The sequence below is a fragment of the Brachycentrus maculatus genome, unplaced genomic scaffold, assembly GCF_059751285.1.
Source record: "Brachycentrus maculatus isolate JH-2025_06_01 unplaced genomic scaffold, ASM5975128v1 h1tg000065l, whole genome shotgun sequence".
Classification (NCBI taxonomy): Eukaryota; Metazoa; Arthropoda; class Insecta; order Trichoptera; family Brachycentridae; genus Brachycentrus; species Brachycentrus maculatus.
Window position 1 is genome coordinate 1 of NW_028280819.1, and position 22,102 is coordinate 22,102.

The 22,102-nt window shown below is 26.4% G+C and overlaps 1 protein-coding gene and 3 long non-coding RNA genes across 4 annotated transcripts in view; 3 read left to right on the plus strand and 1 right to left on the minus strand.

Annotated features, from left to right (window-relative positions):
• Nucleotides 1-1,143: 1,143 nt before the first annotated feature.
• The window catches only part of cmpy (crimpy), a 314,343-nt gene continuing 293,384 nt past the window's right edge, over nucleotides 1,144-22,102 (minus strand). The window contains exon 5 of the mRNA XM_088256644.1: nucleotides 1,144-2,516. The gene's annotated coding sequence lies outside the window, so the exon portion shown is untranslated. The remainder of the gene's footprint in view (nucleotides 2,517-22,102) is intronic.
• Nucleotides 4,412-13,522, plus strand: LOC148311363 (uncharacterized). Its single transcript, XR_015837267.1, has 5 exons — nucleotides 4,412-4,442; nucleotides 7,665-7,804; nucleotides 9,072-9,939; nucleotides 12,647-12,849; nucleotides 13,296-13,522. It is a non-coding gene; the product is annotated as an uncharacterized LOC148311363 (long non-coding RNA).
• Nucleotides 17,012-17,631, plus strand: LOC148311364 (uncharacterized). The gene is made up of 2 exons (XR_015837253.1): nucleotides 17,012-17,103; nucleotides 17,400-17,631. It is a non-coding gene; the product is annotated as an uncharacterized LOC148311364 (long non-coding RNA).
• Nucleotides 20,237-21,683, plus strand: LOC148311365 (uncharacterized). Its single transcript, XR_015837248.1, has 4 exons — nucleotides 20,237-20,248; nucleotides 20,369-20,415; nucleotides 20,876-21,026; nucleotides 21,462-21,683. It is a non-coding gene; the product is annotated as an uncharacterized LOC148311365 (long non-coding RNA).

Here is a 22,102-nt window from a genome sequence, read left to right on the forward strand (position 1 = left end):
TAGTGCCAACTCATCACTGCCGATATGTCAACACATGGATCTATTTTTATACAACACAAGAAATATGTAAAAAAAAAATATAGCATTTAAAATTACCTTACATAGAGTACATTTTTTATTTTTAAAAATCATTATTTTAATAGTCCAGTCAATAAGTTTACCTATGGGAAATTGTATTTATATAAACATACATATATATATATATATATATATATATATATATATATATATATATATATATATATATATATATATATATATATATATATATATATATATATATATATATATATATATATATATATATATATATATATATATATATATATATATATATATATATATATATATATATATATATATATATATATATATATATATATATATATATATATATATATATATATATATATATATATATATATATATATATATATATATATATATATATATATATATATATATACACATCTTAAGTTCAAGCCATATTGCAATGAAATATTCACGGAACAAAATAAAGGAAATAATATAAAACTCAAATGAAAAATTGTACCTCAAATTCAGTATCAATTTCAATTCTATATATTTAAATTTCAATTCAATTTTGCCTGTCACTGACAATATAAATAATAAAACCATCAAGGAGTTTTTGGAAGTGGCTCAGTTTTAATGGTGATATCGATTAGTACCTAGCCAAAAGTCAGTAAGATCTTAGTGCCAACTCATCACTGCCGATATGTCAACACAAATAATAGTCATTATTGTTAATAGGCAAAATTCAACATGGCGGCTGACTCAACAGAATTCCGGAAAATCTGTATTTAAACCATCAATAGCCCCTACGACGGATACTACACGGCATTGCTGTTTTTAATAAAGTAATGTAGCTGTTTTTACTGTGGATTGCGACTGGACTCTTATTATAGAATATTATATACTTGCTTGCATGCGAAGAATATAGATTGTAATTACAACATACATAGTTATTCAAATACGTGTTACTTAAAAATATGAAGGTAGTACAAAAATCGTTAAAATATTATACAAAATGTAATTCTTAGATTCTAACTGTACACATGATAATAAGTTATATTATCATAATTTTTTTTTTGCTTGATGGATGATTTTGCATTTAAAATAAGAAATGACATAAAAATGCCACTCAAAAGAAAAAATATTAACTATGAAATATTTATATTCCAAACACTTATTTTATAACATTCAAATATGTATACTTTATTTTACATACAAAACATTAATTCAATTATTATTATTACAAACTATTTCCCACATTTTAATATAAAGCTTTAATTTTATTGATACATATTGCGCTTCAAAAGCAATCATTATTATATGAATAAAATATACTTGAAATTAAAAACACATATTTACATAAATAAATGTAATATTTATAATGATCAATAGTACTTACCAAAAATTGTATTGATTCAAATAACAGTGAAGATGAAAATCCCCAAGGAATGACATAAAAATTACAAAAATATAAAATGAATATAATACAATACAATGCAAACAGTTAATTCAGGATTAATTTATTTCTATTAGTAATATGCTCACATTAAGTTATATTACCTGACGTTATTTATAAATGAGTGTATTTGATCATATGAAATCTAACAAATTCAGGTTGTCTCTTTTATAATTTATTTTTTTCTTGAACATTTTTCGCAGATACTTTGTGGCACATTTTAAAAACTTTATTAAATAAAACAAATTTGTTTTTAACCACTTTTCTGTTGGTACACTTTTTCTCCAACCGGTTTCGACTGGAACTTTGTCATCATCAGGGTTTATATGCTAATTCTAAAACATTGAAATACTCATAGTTAAGTGAGTGGGCGGGGCGCCCTTCCCTTACGATGCCAAAAACCTCCGCTCGCTCCGTACATCATATGAAAATGTGATTTAAAAAACGGGAAAAATGCAAATACTCTTAAATGTTGCTTTCATTGAGCATTGGCGAAGTTGAAAAACATCAATTTTGTAATGTTAGCTCTGGTAAATATCTAAAAAAGATAAAATACATCTCAATTGCCGCCGAAGCTAGCGCGCAACGAATGCGTCCACCCTGGACGACGACTCGTGGGCTAAGTTTTTGGCATCGTAAGGGAAGCCCGCCCACCCACCTACTATGAGTATTTCAATGTTTTAGAATTAGTACATAAACCCTGACGTAGACAAGGCTCTTGTCGAAACCGGTTGGAGAAAAAGTGTGCCAGTAAAAAAGTGGTTAAAAAAAGTTTTTTTTAGTTAAAACACTTCTTGATTAAACTTGAACAGGAAGATAAATCACAATATTTCAAATGACAATAGTTCATAGAATTCGAAATTCATTTTTTTTAAATAATAATGTAATCCGATACAAGAACCTACAAGTAATTAAAAAAAAGTTAATGTAGAAGGAAAAAATTTCTTCACAATGTATGCATTAAAAAATAAATAGGTTTTGTAAAAATGGGATAGTTGTAGTGATCGCGTTGATTTTCCCAGCATATCTGAAACAAAGAAGAAAAAAACGATTAGTTTTAATATCACCAATGAAATCATCATACATTTATAAAGTTAGTAATGTTTTTTATTTACTTATTTATTTTTTTACAAAAATGTTAATAATATTAGTTTATAACCACTCACCGATGAGTATATATACTAATATTACTAACATTTTTGTAAGAAAATAAATAAGTAAAAATGACTAACCACAAAGTAAATGCTTTAAATATGAATAATACTAAGAATATTTTTTTATTTACTTTCAATATTATGTTTACACACTTGTTAACATGTGCGCGTGTGCGTGTGCATGTGCGTGTGTGTGTGCGTGTGCGTGTGCGTGTGAATGTGCGTGCGTGTGCTAATTGTTATATTATGTCGTTTAACTACTGTTTTAACTCGTAGGTAGGAATTTTTTTTGGAGAGGACTTTTCTTTAACTATATTTAAAAACCAGAAAATAAACTGCTTTATTCTTGGTTTATCTTAATTTATTAGTTTAAAGTAATTTAAAAAAAAATCGTCAACTGAGTGTTTGAGTCCGATTCGGCGGCCTATGCTGTGTTGGGTGCAGTCACGTGTTTGACAAAGAAGAAGAAAAAGAAGAAAAAATGAGATTAGTTTAGAAACGAAATAACAAACTCGAAAATGATCGATGAAAATGATAAATTAATATTAAGTGAGAGTTCTTAAGTTAAAGTAAGACAACACCACTTTAGCTTAATAGAGTCATTATAATGCCAAGAAACCTTTAATCTAGCTTATATCCATTAAGAACAATACAATTAAGATTACGATCTTAATCCATTTATAGTTACTTAGTGTGACTTTGGTACATAATTAAATATAACGAAGGTATCAGGTACATTTATGTATTAATTTAAATCAAACACAGATTTTTTGAGTCTACTAAGTTGTATTTTATTAACAAAAACACATAAAAAATTATATGTGACAATTGTTTTGCCTTGTTAGGGCATTATCAAACGAATGTCATTCGTTTGATAATGCCCTAACAAGGCGAAACAATTGTCACAATACAATTTTTTATGTGTTTTTGTTAATAAAATACAACATAGTATACTCAAAAAATCTGTGTTTGATTTAAATTAATATATAAATTAAAATGGAGTTCTACAAATTAAACGCCAAATCAATAAACATCAGGTACACTTAAATTTGAACCATTTTTGAGACGGCTGTATAAAAAATAATTCTTAGTAATGGCCTGTATATAAGCCGAAATACTTATATGTTTATACATTTTATTATTTTTTTTAATTATTAGATTATTTACATTGCATTTAATAACAATTTACAGTATAGAGGTTTAACAATAAAATAATTACACCTGGACTTTAATTAATTCATTTTCTACCTTGTCCCTTCCAAAGAGAAGCAACCATCGACGGACACTGTTCTTAAAGACATGATCACTACTGGAATTCTTAATTAAATAAATACCTTTGTCGCAAGGAATGAAAAGGTTTCTTACGTTTCAAAACTTAAAACTTTTTTCAACGGATGGGCCAACATAGTTTATATTTAATTATGGCGGTATATACTCGTACTCAAAAAGTTAAGTAGTTAAAGTTAAGTAATAGTAGAAGGAAATTTTATTACAAGGTCAAATATCAACAAAATTATAAAAAAAAAGATCATTGAGTGATTGTCCATAAGACCATTTACGATACTTAAATTAATAAACTTCAAAACCTTACATAAATTACATCACAAAAGTATTAAATTAGTAAATACATTATTTGACCACATAAATTTAAACAAAGTGTTGCTCGTGTAAACATTTGTTGATACACTGCTCCGAAATGAATAATATTTATTTTGGGTATATTTTTCTCGATCGCGAAAATTTATTCAGTTGCATTTCGACCAAAGACCGTTTCTGTAAATATGCATAATAGAACATTTGTAATTAATCAAGTTTTTGCGTATTACAAAACATCATTTTTTCTGTATCCAAAAAATAGGTTTTCTATACAAGACATATGTGAAAATTAATATGAAATAAATGTTTATTTATTCACATATACTTATATGTGTACACACATACATACATATATATATATATATATATATATATATATATATATATATATATATATATATATATATATATATATATATATAAAAATGTCCACCTCCGTAGTGTAGCATGTTCGGCTACCGTACTGGAGGTCCCGGGGGGGGTAAAATAATTATAAGTGATTTTTTACTCCAATATTAATTAAACATGTACATTTAACCCTAGACTGGTACCTGTTCACGTTTCCTTCATGTGTTAACGATCAAGATGACTCTGTGTTTATATGATGCATTGCCTTATGCACCATCTGGTGCAAATAAGGGTTGAAGAAAACATGATTAAGGTGGAAAGTTCAAGACTCTATTTCAAGTCGACTTCACCAATGTAATTTATATTATGAGTTGGAAATGATTCATATTATCAAATTTGATCTTAAAATACATGAATGAACTGAAAGGTATAAATATTGTAATCGTGTAAGTAACGATTAAGATAACACTGCATCAATACAATGCAGTGCCCTTTGCACCATTGGGTAAGGGGTTAGAAGATGCATGAGGAGATATATCACTGCAGATATAATTTTTAAAAATTAAGTTACTTATTGATTACAGATTGTTATTTCAAATGTATCTATGAAACCTATAACAAACTTATACTCCAATTTTTAAAAATATAAAACGTTATTTTATACAAGTATAAATAAAATAATATCATTCCAAGGTTAATATGTATCTGATTTACTTTGGCAAATATTGTTTTGTCTTGATTTGTTTTCATTTGAAGCGTATATTTTAGAAATCCACTCGCATATCATCTTTATTTTTTTATTATTATTTGCTCGGGAATTGAACAGCTTCATATTAAAAAAATATAGTAAAAATATATAAAGAAAAAATAATAAAGCCAATTATACAATTCCACGTTTATTTTATAGTTACAATTAAAACATAAAGAGATAAAAAAAGAAGAAAAAAAGTGAAGAATGGGAGTGTGTGTGTGCGTGCTCTCTACTTGTTATTAAATATTTATCACACTTGAGTAATATGCATTTAAAAAAAGATAAAACTATTAAACAATACTCTTTATTCCGGTCAATTCATACTATATATATATATATATATATATATATATATATATATATATATATATATATATATATATATATATATATATATATATATATATATATATATATATATATATATATATATATATATATATATATATATATATATATATATATACATATATATATATATACATATATATATATATATATATATATATATATATATATATATATATATATATATATATATATATATATATATATATATATACATACATATATATATATATATATATATATATATATATATATATATTTAAATATATATAAATATTTTTATATATATACATATATACATACATATGCTGAAAATATTATGCATTGAATACAATAGAAATATAAAAAAATTCAAAAAAGAATAAAAATAAAAGGAAAAAAATTGGATTGTGGTATTTTGGAAATATCACTTTATCCGTGTGTTAACCAAAGTAAAATGCTGGAATCAAGATTTATAATCTTGTTTGCGAATAATGTATTGATTTATGTTTTTTTCCCCAGTGACAAGTAGGTTGCGATATTGAAAATATCGATTATTTTTAGTTTTTTTTATTTACAAATGCATATTTTTCAGGTGCATTCAGATTTTTTAAAAATAAATCTTTACCCAGGGTTGAAACCATTTTTTTTTACTTTGGATTAGTTGAAACATAAATTTAAATATATTGATTATCGTAAAAAATATACACATTTTATAAATATATATTCAAATATTTAAAATCTTGTACAAATGTCACACACACATACAAATATATTTATATATATATGAAGAATTGGAGCTATATTTTGAAATAGAGAATAGGAAATAATTACACACTCATGTATGATACGCTTTTGAGATCTAAAATAGTTATATCATTTACCTTTATCAAATGATGATACATGATAAATAAATTCTACTTAAAATATTCAGATTGTGATAGATTTTTCGTTTTGCGAGGGAGTTGTTTGAGTTTATTATAGTTGCCTTTAAAATATAATCTCATTATTTGAAATCATAATTCGTGTTATCATTTACATTACAAAATTGATTATAGCATTTTAAAAATTATTGACTATTTTATAAACTAATCCAATATTTTTATAAATAAAATTGATTGTTAATTAGCAGGAGATTGTTTTTGGAAGAAAAATATTCCTTTTTGTAATCTTTTCTCTTAGTTTTTTTTGAGATTCAAGGACTATCCAAGGATTTCTCTTCATTCGGATCTTATATCTTACAATGTATTGAATAAAGCGTAGTTTTCTGCAAAAATAGGCCGAAATAAGAAAATCGACATTGAAACTCATTTATCTTGCGAAGAAATAATTTATGAATAAACTATTATTAAATATCTTATTTAAAGATTTAAAAGTTTATTTGAGATTAAAAATAAATAATGTATTTTTCATTTTTCACTTAATCACGTGTTTCGATAAAAACGTACGACAACAAATGTACTCTTGAATCTCCGAACTTCATTGTTTGGCGATGATACAGCAAGCATAAAAATTAATACGTTTTGCTTAAACTTTTATTGTAGTTGAAATAAGATTAAATTAAATTAAACGTATCAACATAAATATAATCAACAGCACCGAAGTGATGTTGTGTTGACACTTAGCTGTATGAATCTTGGGTTTGACTCCCGCTTAGTGAAAAATTGAATATTGTGATGCAATATTATCATACTTTTAGAATTAACAATAAATTTAAGACTTCGCAGGCTATTATTATAGAAAATTGGATTCGTTTTATCATTACTTTCTTTTTTTTATTCAATCCTTAAACAATAAATATATACAGATATAATTGAAGGACGATAGTTAGATTTTTTAAAAATAAATGGTCATAAAACTTAGTGAAAGAGATAATTTAAAGAAATATATTTATTTTGAATTTTCCTTCGCATAAAAGCTATTTTGTATCAATGAATATGAAAAAATGCTTATGGTTTTGAATAAAAAAGACAGCCCTATATTTAATTTGAAAGCGAAGTCAATACACTAGAATAATATATAAACGCCACATCCAGGGAAAATATTTAATTCACACTTTTTGCGAGTCGTGGAAAATCAATCAAGATGCAGATTCAGAACCTGGCTCTCGCCGCCTTCCTCATCATTGCCTCGATCCTGGTAAGAACTTAACAATTTTTATTCATATTATCACGTTGAATAATTGTACTAAGATTCAATGATTGAACACAGTTTGATAAAACGCCCAAAAGGTGAAACAGTTATCACAAATAAATCAAACAGATTTTTTTATTATTTTTTTATTATGAACACAATTGCGTCACAATCGTGTCTGACCCGGTTCACCCCGTGAATCTGATTTTAAAACGGTCTAAAGAATATTTTATATAATTAGTTTCGGGCAATATAAGCTGTAAAAAAAACTCCCGAGACTTTTGACTCTTACACGTAGTCACCCAGATTATTTTTTTAAAAATGAGTTATTAAAAAAAATCATAGTGTCTTTTAAAAAAACTTTTTAACAACAGTTAGTTTTTTAATGTTTTTCTTCAAGTTCCAAAAATATTTTGATTAGTATTTGTTGCATAAAATCAAAATTTAATACATTTTCATACACTATGAGGTTAACATCCAACAATGGTGTGCCTAATATTATTATATAATTTTTTATTTACGTTATGTAACACGCATAGGCACTTCATGTTTATACGTTCTTTTTAATCGTTTTATGTTTGTTTGAGTTTTAATAATTCTATGTTGTTTATAGCTAGATACAATAAAAAACTAAAATGGTTGAATGTTTCATATTATTAAAGAATTCAATGATTATCAGATAACATTTTTAAAAATCCAGTAAAAGACAGTGAGTATAAAAAATTACAGATGACCAATAAACTTAAGATTTTCATTAATTGATTTGGCAGTCACTTTGTGGTAAAACCTATTCATTTTTAATTAAAGTTTTACTTAGTAAATACCACTTTTTTCTCAAAATCTACTGTGACACGTGTATCGATTTTTTTAACTGTTATCAACAGGATAAGTTTTTGGTTAGCTATTTAATCTTTTATGCAACGAAATAAAGTTTATTAGTTAAAACATATTATTTACTCTATATATGATTTAACAATATAAAGGGTGATTTGATAAAATACATTTGTTTTTTTAAAAATCAGCATGTGGAATGAGATTAGCTTTAAAATAATGTCAAATGAGGCAATTCTACAGCTTAATTAGCTAATTAAAAACATTTGTTGTGAAATTAATAATACATCCTCAAATCGTTGATCAGATTTGTACAGGTAAACATTGTTTTGTCTGATTGCTTTTCCATGCAAAATAATAATGATAATAAGAGGTGTGTAAAAATTAATGTAAGATGAATTTAAGTTTGAATTTAATTTAATAACATTTAATTTTTTTTCAGGGCGCTTCCGCTTCAGGACATGGTCGATGGTGGAACAACAAATATCGCCCCTATTATCCCAAGTACGACTAAGCCCACTAGGATCATTAATTATTTCATACAAACATCTTTAAAATGAAATGATTAAAAAAATTATCCTTGAAACTTTGAGTTTTATTTATAATTTATTTACTCATCATTTTGAGTCTCCAAATACTTGGTTTTCTCCAATTATGAGTTATTTTTACATTATTTTTTGATAGCTGAAGAAGAATATGGTAGTTTCGGCATTTACGGAGCTTACGACCGTCATAGGCTGGTTTAAATGATCACTTTACACTTATTCATTAATTTATTTTCCTGTGATTGACAACCACACTACTCAAATTCTTGGAAATATATATGTATATAAAACGAATACATCGAAACAAAGTGCTAAATAATCAATAGTAAGAGTACCTTTTTAAACAAAAATACACGTTTAAGACCTAAAAAGCAAATTTTAATGAGCTTATGTGAATTTACCTCAATTTCATTAATTCATTTTTTGCATTAAGGCAAAACAATAAGATGTGATGTTTAAAGCCATTTTAATTAAATAAACGCACTTATCATTCAATATGTTTGTCATCCGAGTATGTTTACCAAGTCTGCAAATGCAATATGTCATTTTGGTAATAAATCATGTAATGTATTTGATGTAACGTTTTTTTACTATTTACAAAAGCTTAAAATAAATTCGTGAAAATTTGAGCAGTTGATTTTGTATAAATACAGCAACTGAATAAATTTTAGAAATTTTGATAATTAGTTGACAGAATAAATATAATATCATAAGTGATGGCGTAAGTAACTAAGCTGAATGACAAACTGGCAAAATGCTACAGGGGTATGATGATAGAGAATATGGGAATAGAGAATATATCTTGAATATTTTCACTGATTCTTTGTGATAAATTTTGTAAACTTAAATAAAATTCTCTACCGGCTAAAATTGCCTACCGGCTTCAACAAGCATCCATGTCATGTTCAGAGATGGATATGTGCTTATCTTAAAACAGAGAAGTATTCATTTAAGTCTATGAATTTTCTAAGCCGGTTTTGTACATATCCATCCATCCCCGAAGATGACAAGGTGCTTATCGAAACCGGTTGGAAAAACATACCAAAAACAAAAGTGGTTTTAAACAAAGTTTGAGTTACATTTGATACAGAAGAGAGCATGGTCCGGTTGTGTTTATTTGTATTGAGGGATTTAAGCTCGGTTCTTACTCTATCACAATATTTTAAACACATGCTGCCCATTTTCATCGCTTTACATATAGCCCCATGCGCTTAAACAAACCAATGTTTCATCAATCTTCAACGACAATAAACAGAATTTTGAAATTACTCTATACTTCTTGTATTTTTCTATGCTAAAGCATAAGCATAGTAAACTGACGTTTGATCAAAAACCACAGTTAGAAAATCAATTTTGTTGTTAGCGCTAATAATTTGAGATATTTTTTCAATTCCCAAACCATATTTGAAAAAAATAATGTTGCATTTGTTTCGAATTATATAGAAAATTATTGTTTTTATCATTTAGAATAATTCATATAAAGCTTTTTTGCGGAATAGTGTCTCAAAAGTGAAATGTTATGATTATAATACCACGATTATGTCATGTTTATTATTTTTTGACATCTCATCAAAGATAATGAAGAATATAGAAGTCTGGGCATTTACGGGGCTGACGACCGTCATAGGCTGGTTTAAGTGATCACTTTACACACGTGTAACCTTCACCAATTCTACCCATTATTGACAACCACGCTACTCAAATTCTTGGAAGTTATACATATATATATGAGCCAATTTAGAAACCTTGTTCTTGAATCACTAGAGACATCTATTGGTGAGATGTAAAGAAGCTTTTTATTAAGTAGAAACTCTTATATTAGTGTGTGAGGTCCGAATCCTGGATATAATCACACACATGAGAAACGCCAGAAAATAACATTTTCATTTTTATTATTAAGCTAGTAATTTGACCAGATAATTTATTTACAAAATTTTGAGTGTTTCCAAATACTTGTTCACAAAATCTGGATTATCTCCAATTACAAGAGTAATTTTCATATTATTTTTTGACATCTCATCAAAGATGAAGAAGAATATGGAAGTCTGGGCATTTACGAGTCTGACGACCGTTATAGACCGTCTCCATTTTAAGGTCTGACCAGTACAAGTTAGAAAAAAATTTAAGTCTATTTTTAAATAATTATTGAAATTTTTTTATAATCGCAACCCTTAATATAGTTATTCCAGCAGGTGGTTTTTAGTGGCAATATACTGGTTTTGAGAGTTAGTTTTGACATTAGATTTCATTTAGAGGAAAACAACGAACATATTTATCATTTTAACTTTATCACTTGAAAAAGAAGAATTCATTTTATTTCTGATTATATTTTCCAAAAAACAAATTCATATCGCATAGCTTTATGAGGTTTTAGTAAATAATAAATAATAATAATAAAACCCTTATACGCACCCCAATGGTGCATAGGGAACTGCGTCATATAAACGCAGTGTTATCTTGATCGTTTACGCATGAAGGAAAGGTGATCAGCCCTCCGCTTCAGGTACCAGTCCAAGGTAATATTGAATAAATACAACAGTGAAAAAATCACTTATATTTATTTTACCCCCCTTGGGAATCGAACCCGAGACCTACAGAACGGTAGCAGAGCGTGCTGACCATTACACTACGGAGGCGGACGTAAATAAATACGTTTAGTAAATAATTCACCAAATTAGTGAAGTATTATTCAACACGCCCTAAATTTATGAGACAATAATGTGTTCTCATATGTCGAATTTTGAGTCCAGATGTATCAATGATAATTTGGTTAATGCAGTGACATTACGTACACAAAAAATGACAGGTGATTAATGTTTGCTATTTTCAATGCCATTGTTGCCAAAACAGGGTTGCTTTATGATGCAATAAATTATAATAAATAAATGCAGCCATTGCTTGGTCTAAATTCTACTGTTTTATTTGCCAATTTACAGATTTTACGTAGGATTGTTAAATGACATGCTTATAATTTACAGATTTAAAAAATGCAGCATTCTTGTTCGCAAAATATGTATAACAAATTTATATTGATGTGATAAAATAAAAGTATTAAAAGACGGAAAATATTACTTAATTTTTTCTGAATGATATATTTTTAACTTTTATTATTATTCAATTTTAGAATACTACGACGTCAATATTTTTGTACTAATATTCTTTAATCGTTAATTGTAATTATTGAACAACTGATTTTCACTTTGTGTACATATTTTTTTATAAACTTTGAAGATTTTTAGAGTTTCAAAACGTGTCCTCGTGAGTATTAGGACCTTTTATACCCAATATTTGTTGTTTAATTGTTCCATGATGGTAAGATAAGAAATAAATAAAAGTAGTATCACACAAAGTAAACAATAGATGATAAGGAGAGTGTTTTATTACCATGCCACAAAGTAATCAATGCTTTTAATAAACAAAATAGATAATAAATATTTAATCGTTGTACAATCATAAATACCCCTTTACACAGATCTCGTTAAAGACGAAAATAAATAATAATAATAAAAAACTGTGTTGGGCAGCCCTAACAAAAATTTGCACACCAAATTTCGTATAAATAGTACATCAATGCAAGCAACATCATTCATACTTCAAGCAAGTCAAGGAATATCATTCAACATGCAGATCCAGAACATTTTCATCGCTGCCTTCTTGGTCATTGCTGCACTCATGGTAAGAATTATATTTTAAATACTAATGTAACACACAAAACAAAAAAGGACATCTCTTTACGTATGAATATGTTTTTTCCCATCGATATAAACATTCTGTTTTAATAAATATTAAAAAAAACAACATATTGTAGTTTAAAATCATGGAAACATATTTTAATGATATTTATAAAATAATAAATGATAAAATTATTAATTTCAAAACAATTTCAGTACATTTTTATATATAATATATCAAATATAAAAAAGAAATTAATAAAAGATGTCCCGTGTTTAAAACGTATCCACAGTATAACTAAGAATGTACTTACAGATTAAATTACAAAAATGTTATTATTTTATCTTTCTGTTTACATAAAAAACTAACTACTACATAGTCGAATAATGAAAGAGTGGTTGAAATAATATTTATTTTATTTATTTTCAAAAATTATTATTTTTTTTCAGACCACCGCAACTGCCAACCCAGGATACAAACCCCCACCAAAGTACAGGATGCCAAAATACCGATATTAATTTAATAATATCTCCGTACGCAACACAACACCTGAAAAAAGCCCGTCAATGATGTTTGATCCACCTTTGAAAACCACTGCTCTCATTTTTTTAAGCAATAATTGTGTAACTTCTATCTGGAATTAAATGCCTGTTCAATAAATTTTCCTGTCACATAATCTGTTTTTCATTATATTTCTCCTACTTTTATCATTGTGAAAATAAGATCAGAGAAGAAACAAGATGTTTCACTATATCGCTCATTCCTTTCATCAACGTCATATATCAAAAATTGTAAGTTTTCAGATGTCCATATTTTCAGAATGGCCAGAAAATGTACTTTATCCCAGCTAAATCGTCATATTTCAAACTTGATATTTACCCGCTACAGGGCAGAAAGTGTTGTTTTTGCATTTTGAAGAAAATGTTGTTTATTTTATTTTTTTAATATACTACCAAAATAAAACATTCAGATTTTACCTTAAAAGATCTGCTGCACAGTAAAAAGTCCAATAAGTGGCTTGATATTTATTTTTAATACATTTTATTATATTTTTAAACTTTAAAAATGATCTCCTGAAAAATCAAGTTTTTTGATACATGACGTTGTTGAAAGGAGTGAGCGATTTTTTTCTACCTTTATTCTGGATTACCCTAGCTCCTTAATTTCCAAACATGAAATTATGCGAGACAAATCTGAAAATATCATCAATGTCTGAAAGAGTTAAAAGCGTTAAATGATCGAATTATCAGGTAAATGTGTAAAAAAGCTTAAGAAGTTGATTAAAATTTTCTTCGACTATGAAAATACCCTCACGTAATAGTTATTTAAAATAGTAGTTACGATTTATCAAATGTGCCATGGAATAACTATCAGTTTCATTAATTGATTTGACAGTCACTTTGTTGTAAAGTCTATCTATTTTTTATTTACGATTTACTAAGTAAAATTTTTTTTTTTTTAATGTTTTGTGACACGTGTTTCGATTCATGATCGAAACAATGACGATGAATTCGAGGAATGCATCGAAAGGGTGTTTTATAATGACGCGGAATCCCGCATCATTTTCAAACACAGTTTGCGAAGCCTAAACTAAATTTTAGTTTCTTTTGTTGTCATATTTTTTAGACAAAATATTATTTTAAAATTATAATTATTATTTAATTATAATTATTATTTAAAAATGATTATTTTTAATTTTCTTATCAGTAGGAACATAGTCAGTTAGGGGGAGGCTTTAGTCATTGTCATAATGTTAATTATGGATTTATGATTCTTTTGTGTCAAAATGTTACAATTTATGACTTTTCGTTTGAGTTATTTTTAGGATTTTTATGTTATTGTGGTTTAATTTGTGATCATTATCTATTAATGGTCAGCGAATTCTAAATAAAACAAATAAAAAATAATATTTTTTCAGAATTCCCTAACGGTATTCACATCAGCCATCTATGTATGTTGGTAAAAGGAAAGCTTTTATTAAGCAGAGACTCTTTTTATTTGTATGTAAGGTCCGAATCCTGGATTATATTCACATACTTGATACGCCTAAAAGGATGATTTTCAATTTTTTATTTAGCTTATAATTTGACCAGTTATTTTATTAACAACTTTTTGAGTGTATTCGAATACTTGTTTACAATACTGGATTATCTCCATCATATTTGGTGAGATAAAAATAACTCCTGCGTGAAGATAATCAAGATTTGTGAAAAAGTATTTGGACACACTGAAAATATTGTAATGTTACGTTTTTCAGTAAAATCTCAATAAATTGGGTGATTTTTGCTGTCGAAGTCATATTATTTAAATTGCGGAAAATACATAGGCACTGTGACAAATCTTGTATCGTTTGTATTTTTTTAGGGACCAACTTTATTAATTTATTGTACTTATAAACACATCCATTATAATTTTTAAGACATATTAACTAAATGTGCTATAAATCCTGGTACATAATAATAAATGTTAAAAAATGGTAAATGTTAAACCCTGATGATGACAAGGTTCTTATCGAAACCAGTTGGAGAAAAAATGGATCAACAAAAAAGTGGTTAAAATCAAAGTTGTTCTATTTTATAAAGTTAATAAAATGTGCCACAAAGTATCTGCGAAAAACAATCAAGAAAAGTTTAAAAAATATTAAGATAATAAACTTCCTATTGCATATAGGTAAAACATTAACGATTTTGATAAAATAATGTAATAAATTATTTAAAAAAATATCTTGGTTATTTTTATATTTTTTAAAAATAATTACCTCAAAGTTATTTCCTACAAAGTGCCCTTGACGTAGTATTTTACAGAAATAGCGTTATATAAATTATTCGTTTTAAAAAATATATAATAACAAAAAGTTTTACTAATAAAGCTCTCAAATGCATGAGGAAAGTAAATTTGTAGTATAAGTTAAATTTGACATGGCATTTAATAGCAATAATTTGTATTTTTAAAATTGACAAAGCTCCCTTTTAGTCAAATGCTACCTTCAACGTATTTCGCAATGAATGTAATTGGGTCTCTATTATGAGGATTAAACTGTACAAGTTAGAATAAATCAACGCAAAATCTTAAGACTTTTTGATAATTTTCTATTTAAATAAATCATCAAATCTCTCCATGCACGAGTGGTTATTTCGGCATTATTTAAGAGTTGATTATGACACAAACATACCATTTGGAGGAAAAGATCGAATTAATATAAGAGTAAAATTTCAACACTAGAAAAAAATTAACCCGATTATATTACTGAATTACGAATTCATGATGTATTAAGTTTTGGCAAATAATTCACAAAATTCAGCAAATGTTTGTTCAAAAACACAAAAAAATTACGACAAAAAAATAATGTGTACTTATATGTCATATTTTTAGTTTAATTTTGGGTCCAGGTGTATTCATGATAATTTGGTAAATGCAGTGACATTGTGTACACATAAAATGACAGGTGATATAATGTTTGCTAATTTCTATGCTCTATTATTACTAAAATAGGGTTGCCTGGTGATACACATTGGTGAATTATAATAAATAAATACATTCATTGCATTAACATGGTTTGATATTCAAGCGTTTTTTTGCCGATTTCATAGATTTTCCGTGTGATTGTTCAATAACAAGCTTACTATTTACAAATTTAAAAAATGCAGCTTTCTTGTTTCCATAAGTTTCATCACATTTAAATAATGTATGTTGTTAATGTTGTGACAAAAAAATATATAAATAAGAGGAGAATTGTATTTTTTCTAACTGCCATATTTTGACAAGAAACAGTTTTTTCACTATGCATTCAAAGAAAACTACGATTGATATCAAGATAATATTCTTTTGCTTATACTATACTCTGCATATATTTAATCACAAATTATAATGTTTGAAAAAGTAATAGTTATGTTTTGTATTTATTATATTTTAGGAAAAAGTTTGAAGTTTTAAGAGTTTTAGAACGTTTCCTTGTAAGGATAAGGACCCTTCATACCCAATATTTGTTGTTCAAATGTCACATGATAAAAGAGAGAAAAATCGTTTTATAATCATATAAACCCGAGTACATAGATCCTGTTAAAAATTAAAGAAAAATAAATTAAAATAATATAGGTGTTTTGGGCAGCCCTACGAAATTTGGACTCCAAATTTAGTATAAATAGTACATTAATGCAAGCAACATCATTCATACTTCAAGCAAGTCAAGGAATATCATTAAACATGCAGATCCAGAGCATTTTCCTCGCTGCCTTCTTGGTCATTGCCGCTCTCATGGTAAGAATAATTAATAATAATTAAAAAAAAAACTTTAGTTAAGAGTTCTACCTATTAAAACGTTTTTTTTGTTGTTGTTGATAAATCGATAATCTGTTTTTATACACATTGAAAAAAACATTTTGTGGGTTAAAAACAAAAACATATATTTTAATGAGTTTTATAAGAGTATTTAAACTTTAGGAACGTTATTGTTTTATCTCTATCTGTTTACATTCCATTCAATTTGCATTTGTGTTGGAATTTTGGTTGTAAATAATATTCATTTTATTTTATTTCAAAATAATTTTTTTCAGAGCACCGCAACTGCATCCCCAGGATACAAACCCCCACCAAAGTACAGGATGCCAAAATACCGATATTAAATTATCTCCGCACGCAACACAACACCTGAAAAGAGCCTACCAATTATTTTCGATTCATCTGTAAAAAACTACTGATCTAATTATTTTTTTTATGCATATTTTTGTTACTGCAAGCATATCTGGAATTTAATGCCTGTTCAATAAAATTTCGTCTCACACCAAATGTTTTTCTTTATTTATCTCTAAACTATTATAATCATTATGAAAATAACATTCAATGATGAAAAGAAAAAGGAATGTTTCATTGTCTTCTTTTTTCTACACTTTTCCTGACTAACCCTAGCATCTTATTTCCAAACATTAAATTATGCGAGACCAATTTGAAATAATTTATTGATGTTTAAAATGGATAAAAGCGTTTAATGATTGAATTATCGGGTAAACGTGAAGGAAAGTGTGAGACGATGAACTATTTAAAAATATATATTTGTAGTTTAATTAATTTAATTTTAAAAAAGTGGTTAAATAACTGTGAACAGTGTGTAGCTAGGTTAGGTTAATTTAAAAAAAATAACCGACAAAGATAATACTCTAATGCAAGTATTAATTAAAAGGGCAGTTATGATTTAATAAATTTGCAATAGATGAACTTTACTTATGATTATGAGTCACAAATAATAATATTTTTTTGAAAATTTATTATATTTTAAAATCTTTACAATTAGCCAAACAATCAAAAACTGATTTGAGCTATGAATAATCTTTATCAAACGGATACAGTTAATACAGATTTTTTGTTCTTATAAAATATTCTTGTTGAACTAAATAGCTTTGGAAGTGAGTTGTTACTATTTTAATTTATTTAAAAATTAACTTTAAAGAAAAAGTTTATAGAAAATATGGGTCGTATTTTCGATAAGTTTGTTCTTTTGAGCGGTGTTACACAAGGCTCTAAATTGAAACCATTGATATCATTAAAACAGATTATTGTTATTGTTTCTCTTTTTGAAGGAGTTTATGTTTTTTAATACGACCATACAGTTCAATTTAGGGAAAAATATTTGTATTATTGTAACGTTATCGAGTAAAATCAAATTAAATTAGGTGATTTGTGTAATCGAAGTTAAATAATTTAAAATGCGGGAAAACGTCGTTATGTTGTTGTAGTTGCTGTAACATTCATATGATGATGAGTCTCATATTGCGTAGCGGTAAAACATTAGTGATATTTCACAGTAATGTATAAAGTATCATTAAATAAATTTCATTTAAATTTAAAATTTAAAAAAGAAAAATATATATGACAAAGTTATTCTTCACGAAGCGCCCTTAAGGTAGTATTTTAAGAAAATTGCAATATATGTATATTCCAAAATCATTCTGTTTATATTATTATTAAAATAAATGATTTACTTATCAAGCTTTGATTTTCCTCGGTTTAAATTTAAGACCAAAAAAAAAATTTAGGTTTTACTCAACGAATACCACTGTAATAATAGTGGTATTTACCAAGGCAATTTCAATTAAAAAAGGATAGCTTTCCATAAAGTGATTACCGAATCAATTAATGAAAATATTTTTATTTAAGACCACAAGGTTCATTCATTTGCTTATTGCCGGGCTCATTGTGAGAGAGCAATATCTTTCAAGTAACCAAAAACAGACTAGTGATACCAGTCGAATTTTGAAAATTATTCATACAGCCATTAAAAATTAGCGTCCAGAGATTGCTTGTTCATAAGTATCAATGAAAAAAAACATGAATAACAATTAATATTAGTTAAAAAAAATACAGTCATGACAACATTTTGTATTCATATTATAAAATTATTATTTAAAAAATTTCAAGTCCCAAATATAGAATCCATTTATAAAAAAACCGCAATTTTTCAAATACTAAAGGGTGACAACTATTTAAATTTAACAAAAAATTTATCATCGAGATTCTCAAACGATTTTTCTACTCCAAAATGCAAACATTTCAATAAACTCCCTAAAAATATAAAAAAATTGATGATATAAAAATACTTAAGAAAAAAATTAAGGCTCTATATATTTAAATCTTGAAAAAATATACAAAAAAAAAAATATATATTTTATTATATAACATTAAACCACGAGTGTAAGTCCCTCTCCAAGCACAAGAGCACAGTCTCTTTTATGGAGAGGAACAGCGAATCGAAATATAAAAGTTCTCCATATGTATAAATGATTAAAAAGAATTATGTTAAAAATAAAAATGTAAAAATGTTAAATGAATAAAAAAATAAATTGATAAGAAGTAGAATAAGATTAAGAGTTGATGGAGAAACGCAGAGGAGTCTATAAAAATGATTACGATGAACTGTTAGTGTTCAAATTATAGATACTAATGTTTCAGGGGTCATGATTATTATGCCTCAATAGGGTCTCTAATTTGAAAATTTATCCGTAAAAGTTAAAATAAATCAATTTAAATTGATTTTTTAAAAAATATTTCTTACTAAATTATCAAATCTCTTAAAGTACGAGTAGTTATTTCGGTGACGTAAAAAGTTGATTAAGAATGTTATTGTGACATTTATAATTTTATTTAGATGAAAACAACTACGAGTATATTAATAACAAATAATATATTATTTACATTTAAACTCTTAAAAAAGAGGAATTCACTGTGAACCCGATTATGTTTTTCAAATAACAATTTCATTCTATATTATGTTTTTGGCAAATAATTCGTCAAATTCAGCAATTATTTGTAAAACACTTTAAATTTACGACGAAAAATAATGTGTACCTATATGTCAAATTTTTAGTCTAATTTTGGGTCCATATGTATTTATGATAATATGGTTAATGCAGTGACATTGTGCACATAAAAAATGACAGGTGATATAATGTTTGCTTTTTTGTATGCCACATTGTTGCTAAAATAGGGTTGCCTTGTGATATAAATAAGTGAATTATAAATTCAGTCATAGCTTAATCATGGTTTGAAACTCAAGGGTTTTATTCGACGATTTCACAGGTAAGCGTGTGATTGTTCAATAACATGTTCATAATTTACAACCTAAAAAAATGCAACGTTTTGGTTCGTACAATTTTTATTATAATATATGTTCATAAAGTGACAAAATTAAACTTCAAATGAGAGAGGAAATAAAACAATTTATTTTTAAAATATATTTTTTTTAAATAAATTATGCAAAGAGCAATACAATTGATGCCACGATTATATTCTTATGCTTATACTGTACTTTATAATAAAATCACTATTTATATTTTTTTTAAAACTAATTGTTACTTTGCATATATTAATTTTTTTGACAAACTTTAAAGTTTTAAGACTTACGTATTCACGTAAGTTTTAGGACTTTTCATACCCAATGTTTGTTTAATTGTAACATGATAATAAAACAAGAAATAAAAAAAATCGTTTTAAAATCAAGGAAAACTAATAATGATAATAATATTGGTGTTTTGGGCAGCCCTACCAAAAATTTGGACTCCAAATTTCGTATAAATAGAACATCAACGCAAGCAATATCATTCATACTTCAAGCAAGTCAAGGAATATCATTAAACATGCAGATCCAAAACATTTTCATCGCTGCCTTCTTGGTCATTGCTGCTCTCATGGTAAGAATAATAAATTATAATGCTTTTAAGAATATAAATCAATAACTCCTTCCCTATTATAATGTTTTTTTAAATTGATATATCAGTAATCGGTTTTTATAAACATAAAAAATACTATTTCATGCGTAAAAACATGAAAATTAATTTTAATGAGATTTATAATATAATTAATGATAAAATTATTGATTGAAAAAATACAAATGCACATTTATAAAAAAACATCAAATTTGAATTGATTGAGAATTAATTGAAAATGTCTCTGGTTTGAAACGTGTAACAGTATTACTAATAATCTTATTTTATATTAATTGTAAGAATGTTATTGTTTTAACTCTTTTTTTGCGAAAACATAAAAAATAACGTAATTTAAAAATAAGAAGAGTAGTTGGAAATAACATTTATTTTATTTTATGTCTAAAATAATATTTTTTTCAGAGCACCGCAACTGCATCCCCAGGATACAAAGCCCCACCAAAGTACAGGATGCCAAAATACCGATATTAATTTAATAATATCTCCGCACGCAACACAACACCTGAAAAGAGCCTGTCAATGATTTTTGATCCACTTTATAAAACTACTTTTTAATTTTTTAAAAATCAATCTGTGTAACTTCTGGAATTCAATGCCTGTTTAATAAATTTTCCTCCCACAAAATCTATTTTTTTTTGTTTTAAATATTTTCTATCTACTTTTGTCATCATGAAAATAAGACCAGGGGAGAAACAAGATGTTTAACTACATATTGCACTTTTTTCTACCTTTATCCTGACTTTCCTTTCCTTAGTTTTCTTGATTTCCAAACATTTAATTATGCTAGACCTATCTGAAATTATTCATCAATGTCTGAAAAGGATAAAAGTGTTAAATGATCGAGCTATCGGGTAAAAGTGTAAAGAAGAGACAAACTAGGTAGGTTAATTAGTAGATTAATTAAAAAAAACCTGACAGAAAAAAACTGTTATGTTTTAATTATTTCTATAACTTTTGCTAGTGATTATGGATCAAATGTAAAAGACAATTTTTACAATTTATTTTTTCTTCAAATAGTAGATCAAAATATACCAAATATATAT